Here is a 7,071-nt window from a genome sequence, read left to right as displayed (position 1 = left end):
AGAAATTTTTGTTCCCAGGGCATCATTCTACAAGTTTTTCAATCGATTGTGGAAAATCTCGATCGATTGTTGACAATTTTGATCGGTCGAAGGAATATATATATATATATATATATATATATATATATATATATATTATTTCTTTTTCTTTCATTATGCATATAGTTTTATTTTGACTTCTTTATTTTTCTTTCTCATTTTTTTTTTATACATATTTGCATTTTAGTTCTTGCATTTTGTCTATACATGCTTTCATAAAATTTAAAACATAAAAACTTTTCAACGTAGTGCCATTTTGTGTAGTCATACATACTTTATGATTTATCTTGGGCTTGATCTCATATCTCTCTTTCATCTTGTGCTATATTGCCTTTGAATTCTCGATTTACTAATCTTATCCCATTTGATATTTGATGTGAGTTTGCTAATGTGGTTATTCAAGTAGGTTATTGATTCCAAGTTTGGGGGTGCACTCTTTCCTAATGGATCATTACCGGGCTTCATGTCTTTGCCACCACGGTATATTCTTTCCATTTTTTTCATTGTTCTCATTGCACATTGAGGACAATGTATGGCTTAAGTTTAAATGGTAAGGTGACTTTGTTGCACTTTATTTAAGTTTGAGACTTAATTGCATGATTGATATTTGGGATCCATTTAGCAATGATTTTAATCTTTTGAGGACCATGATACTTGGAATTTAAAATTTACTTGACTTGAGAGTCTAATACTCCTTGTATGCCTTGTGAATGCCATTTAGGATTAAATTTTTCAAAATATTGATATCTTGCTTGCATTTGTAGTCTATATCATCTTGATTTTGTGATTGCTTTGAGATTCACTCTAGAGTTCTACACTAGCATAGGTGCATACTAGCAATCATTTGTGGGGTACATACTTTATTAATTATTAATTTGGTTATATCCCAATTGAGCTAGTAGTTCTTTGAAAGCTTTCATTCTTGACAAAGGTGTATAACAAACCTTTTTCACTAAGTAGCCGGGATTCTAGCCTTATCAAGTATTGAATTTCTTACGCAGAAAGGTGGAGGGCCCAAACTCTAGGTTAAAAAAAAATATAAAAAAAAAATAATAATAATAAGCAAGTTTGCAAAAGCAAATAAAAGTGAGGACTTCTCCCAAAAGGTGAGAAGTGGGAAATGATTAGATGGAGGTTGTTTTGATTTGTAGCCTAGTTGATTTGAGCTTGTAAGTCTTTTTGGGGTGTTTTTATACCTGGTGCCCTAAAGTCGTCCGGTTTGGGAGTCGTTGACCTAATGCTCGATCTCATGAATCTTCTAGAAAGCTTAAGAAATCAACACATTGCACCATGCATCCATCTTTGATCCTAAAAAAAAAAAAAAAAAAATTCTAGTGAAAATAATAAGTACACCTAGTTGAATAAAGCTTTAATAAAAGGTTCATTCTTTGTCTTAATGATCGGTACTAGATTTGTGTGCTAGCTTGAGGGCAGATGTGATCATTTTTTTAGTTGGCTTAGATAGCAACATATTTGATATCGGTTCACTTAAAAAGGATTCTAGAGTTGTTTTGATTTGTATGATCATTGTCCTGATGTGTGGAGGACCATACTTGTTTACTTGGTGTTGAGATTTTGGAGAGTTGCTTAGAAATGGTTGAAAAATTGCATACTTGAGGTAGTTTTCTCCCAATGCTTGTTTTGTATATTGGTGCTTCTTAAGTGAGAAAGAGTTTAATGTTTATGGGTATCATTTCAAGAAACCCTCATGAGACTTCACTCGTCCACTAAGGGTAACCTAGGGATTTAAAAGGCTTGTTGCATATGCTAAATGCAATCGTTTTCCCTACGAAAGTGGCACTATCCTTTTATTGCTTTCTTATTCATAGTTACTTAGTTGTTTATTTCTTTCTTTTCTTTATAGTTCATTGCTAGGGACTAGCAATATCTAAGTTTGGGGGTGTGATGAGTGCTCAAATGTGAAGCATTTTAGCACCTAGTTAGGGTATTTTAGTCCATTCATCTATCTTTATTTTCTCGTTTAAGTACTAATTTATGTTTTGTCTATTTTTAGGCCAATAAGGTTCAAATGGGCTAAAAATGGCCATTACAGCCTTTTTGGAGTCAAGCTAAAGTTCCGAGAAGATTCCAGAAAAATCCAGAGAAAGGTAAAAAATGTAGCATTTCGCCACCAGTGGGCTTGGGTCGATTGTAGATTTCTTCGATTGATGAAAGATTTCTTCGATTGATTGAAGATACACTGGCAGGGAGCTGTTTTATTCCCACGCGCCCGAACTCCACCTACCATATAGTTGCGGGATTAGATATTTTAAAGGCTTATTTTCTGACTTGTTCACTACTCCAAGGACCTTATATTTAAAGGGAATTGAACCATTTTATAATCTATTTTTTGTCTTCAATTTTATTTTATTTTTACATTGTAATAGTTAGTTTCTCTCTCTAGAAAAATTAGAGATTAGGGTTAGAAGAAAATAGAAGAGTGGAAGCACCAAGAACACATCTCAAGATATACACATTCTCTCTTTCTAGAATTCAACAAAGAAGAAGAGGAAGAAGATGGAGCCATGTTTAGGGATTGCCCTTGAGGGTTCTAAGATCACACCCATCTCCTCCATGATTGGCTAGTCTTCTCCTTCGGGCTTGGATGAGCCCTAAGTTTGTAAATCTAAACCTCAATCTCTTTCATACTTTTTGGGGAATAATATCTTATGATTAGTGTTTTAGCCTTATGAATTTAATGAATCTTGGGTTCTCCTTTGATTTCGATGGATTAATTCTTTCATTGATTCTCTATGTGATTATATATTGTCTTATGTGTGATTATTTGGCAATTGATCTCAACACTAGTTTTTCTATATTAATTGCATGTCTATGTGTGGTTGATTGAGAATCTAGTGATGGCTATGCATGATTTTTATTGAATGGATTTATCAATTAATTTGATGGATTATTGATGAGCGCTGAAAAGTGTGTATTTAAACCCCTTAAGCTTAGGTATTCCAGAACCTTTATCTATCTTATTTTCCCGTTTTGTATTAATTTCGTGTTATTTCCATTTTTAGGTACTTATCGCTAAAACAAACTAACTTAGCCAAATAAGAGCATAATTAAAGCAATTTTGGGATGAATCAAAGAAAGGAGCAAAGTAAAGCAAAAGGAAGTAAAGGGTGGAAATTCAGCAACTTCGATCGATCTCAATAAAAGTTTGATCGATTCAACTTTCATCGATCTCAGCACTCCAAGATAGATCCAGGCCATGATGTCTTCTTCAGAGATCCCAAAAGTTCGATCAATCCAACATCATTCTCTGATCGATCGAACCTTCTTGTCCTTATCCACATGCCAGATCTTATCCAACTGTACCACCCTACCAACCACTTTTGTCCTTTTTCCAAAAATATCTTTAAAATATCTCAGATTTGTTTTTATCCAAAAAGGCGCCACCATTGAGGATCGATCCAGCTTCAATTCGATAGATCTCAGCCATGTTCGATCGATCTCACCATAAGTTCGATCGATCGAACTTCCAAAATCCTGAGAAAAATCCAAATTCCAGCTCATTAAAATTTGTCTCATATCCAATCATTAGAGGATTATTGGTGTATGAGCCCAGCTCATTTGTGGTGATTTTTGACCTACCTATATAAGGAATATGAGCCACTTTTACACATATACACATAGTTAGAAAAGATAATACTTGGTGAGGAAGCAAAGGAGAGGAGGAGGCTAGAGACATCATTGGAGACTCTTCATCAACCAAGGAGCAGATTTCTTCTATGGAGCTTGCCCTTGAGGGTTGGAGGACATCATCCATGAGTGGCTAGACATCTTCTTGGGGCTAGAGTTAGCCCTAAACATGCTTTCTACTTCTTGATTTATGTATTTTTGAGCGGATTTGTATTATGATTCATGTCTTGACACTTTTATATATATAGATCTTGTTTATTCAATGATATATGTGGTTTAATGCTTCCAATTGATCATTTCATTCTATACATATGTCTATGTATGCTAGAATAGATGTTCATGTGTTTGTCTCTATTTCTTGTGTTGTTGATGCATGTCTATGTGTATTGATGGTATAGAGCTAGAGATTGTCAAGACATAGTGCTTAATGACATGTTCTTGTGGTTTATTTGATGGTTAACACTCATTTCTTAATGGATTGTACCTCTCCCTTAGTTTAATTTCATGTCATTAACTTAATTGTAGTATAGTTGTAGTTTATATGTTAAATGGGAGGACAATCCATGCTTGTTGTTGATGTTCCATACTTATGAAAATAAGTAACATATATCTCTAACCTTGTGATGTGTTTGGATTGTGAGCTTAAAGAAAGGATTAATGGCTTAATTTGATATGTTATGCTATCCACCATGTTGTTTAGATAATTTATGCTTAATTTGTTATCCATGCTTATTGGAACAACCACACAAACATACTTTGTTGCAATACATGTTCTTCCCCTCATTAATCATTCATTAAAGGTGTAGAAAAGCTATACTTAGTGGTGATCTCTAAACCTTAAGATCTCTCTCTCTTTTATTCTCCTTATTGCATTATTATTTACTTTAGTTTAAATTGCATCTAGTTTAATTCAACTAACCAACCACTATTTTGATCACTCGACCTACTAACCCTAATCTTGATTCCTCAACGTAGTACGACACCTCAATCCTTTGGGATGATCCCTTCTCACTCATACTACATAGTATAGGTGTTAAACGGTTTATAAATTTAAATTATGGTGCCCACTTGACACTAATTTCCAAACCCAAAGTTTTTGCATTGTATTGTGCCACACCCGATAAGCCACCATAGTTTTTTGGCGCTGTTGCCGGGGATTGATTGATTGGCAATGTCGTATTTATGGAATCAATTAGGAATTAGTACTCTTTTGATCGTGTCTTTACATTGCTTTCAATTTTTGTTACTTATTGTGTGTGTTCTTGTTTGACTAAGAGCATTGGGCTAAGAAGTTGAGCAAAGGAGTATTCCAAGCAAAGGAGCTAAGCAAGTAATGAAAAAGGCTAAAATCATAAAAAAAAAATTGCTAAGCTAAAAGCTAAAAATTTGGAGTTGAAGTGCTAAAGGACCTTTGTGAGGTTTTTCTTACTCAATGTCTAGTTAAATCGTCGGCCCACATGGAGGCTTGTAATTCAACTCTTAGATAAATCGTGAGCCCACGTGGAGGCAATTTACTTTTCTTGCATATTATTGTTAAAGCATAGGAGTATGGGAACATTAAATGTGGAGGAAGGTTGTTGATTGTTGTTATTACTTGTTGTGTTGCATTGTGTATGCATGGTCGTAGATCATTGAGACCCACTCTTGTCCCTTTAAATTTTCATCTTGAATCCATTGTTCGAAACCCTAGGGGAAGAGGTAGTTCTAGTTAATCCATTTCATCAATGGAAGGGCACAATGAGGACCATGTGGAGGACCTTGGTTACATAAACCAACAAGGTATCCTCCACCCTAATATGCATCATGATAACATGCAAGTACCATTAGGCATGCCAAGGCCATATGTTCATCCACCACAACAACAAGGCCAATCTATGCTCCACCACCTCCAATCATTCAAGCCAACCAAGGTACCCATGTTGCACCTCCAATTGCTAATCCTCCCCTTGCTTTAAGAGATCACTATGTGCCTAATGAATGTAATGCACTCATATGCATTCAATTGCCACCATTTAGAGCACACCACTATGAAATCAAACCACAAACCATTCAAATGCTTCCTAACTATCATGGACTTCCAAGTGAAGAACCTTACAAGCATTTGGATGAGTTTCTTGAAGTATGTTCCACCGTAAAATACACGGATATGCCAGAAGAGGTCTTAAGATTTAAAATTTTTCCATTCACCCTTAAAGACGAGGAAAAATATTGGTTTAACAATCTTAGGCCTTTTTTAATAACTTTTTGGGCAGAAATGCAACAAGAGTTCTTGAAAAAGTACTATCCGGTTTCTAAGACTAATGCCATGAGAACTTCAATTAGGGAATTTTCACATGGGGATGGAAAAACATTTCATGAGGCATGGGAACGCTTTAATGAATTACTTCGGAAGTGTCCACATCATGACATGCCCAAGTGGTAATTAGTTCAATATTTCTTTGAGAGCTTATCGGATAATTACAAGGGCATGGTTGATGCTTCCATGGGTGGCTCTTACTTTGATAGGCATGAGGATGACGTGTGGCATCTTTATGAGAGCATGAGTGAAATTCTAGTGGTAGGAAGAGTGTTGGCTTACATTAAGTCAACCACTCTAATGAAATTGCCGCCGAGATGAAATCATTATCTCAAAGGTTTGATCAATTTTGATCAACTAAAACTTGGTGAATCAAGTATCTTCCTTCCCTAACCATTCTCATCATACATATAATGAGACATGTATGACTTGTTCAAGTGTTTTACATTCTACTTCCAATTGTCCTCACGGACATGTGCAAAGTGAGAATCATGAACAAACAAATGCTGTTTTTGCTAATTAAGGGAATAATCCTTATGGAAATCATTACAATCCTAGTTGGAGGAATCACCCAAACTTCTCTTGGAAAAGCCAAGGGGAGGGCTCAAACCCTTCCCAAGGTGGTTTTCAAGGAAAGTACATTCCACCTCCACTACAAAGCCAAGGTTCCCAAGGTTTTAGATCATCCTACCAATCACAAGGAAACCAATTTTCTAATTCTCATTTTCCTAATCAACCATCATATTCCCAAGGAAATGTTAGAAGTCCCGCTTTTGAAGAGAAAGTTTTGACCGCTTTGGGCACTTTAGAGGCAAACACACAATTACTTCATTCTCACTCTCAATCCATTGCTAAGCTAGAAACTCAAGTAGGGCAAATAGCTAGCCCTTTAAATGCTAAAGAGAAAGGAAAAATGCCTTTGAATGCCCCACAAAAGCAACAATGTGTTGTGGAGACTCATTCATCATCGGAAGGTCACATAATAGAGCATGTCAATGCGGTGACTACCTTGAGAATTGGAAAGATTGTGGACAACTAAGTAGGTATGTCCAATGAAGAGAGTGAACCGGTGCAACCACAAGTTGACA

General features: G+C 35.6%; 1 pseudogene; it reads right to left on the bottom strand.

The window, feature by feature from the left end:
• Positions 1-5,997: 5,997 nt before the first annotated feature.
• Positions 5,998-6,096, bottom strand: LOC132275687 (small nucleolar RNA R71; annotated as a pseudogene).
• Between the last annotated feature and the right edge of the window lie 975 nt (positions 6,097-7,071).

The sequence above is a fragment of the Cornus florida genome, unplaced genomic scaffold, assembly GCF_030987335.1.
Source record: "Cornus florida cultivar Cherokee Brave unplaced genomic scaffold, ASM3098733v1 CherokeeBrave_3.0.0_Hap2_Chr09, whole genome shotgun sequence".
In the NCBI taxonomy this organism is placed as follows: domain Eukaryota; kingdom Viridiplantae; phylum Streptophyta; class Magnoliopsida; order Cornales; family Cornaceae; genus Cornus; species Cornus florida.
The sequence above is the reverse complement of the archived record's forward strand: the minus strand, read 5'-3'. Positions and strand labels throughout refer to the sequence as shown.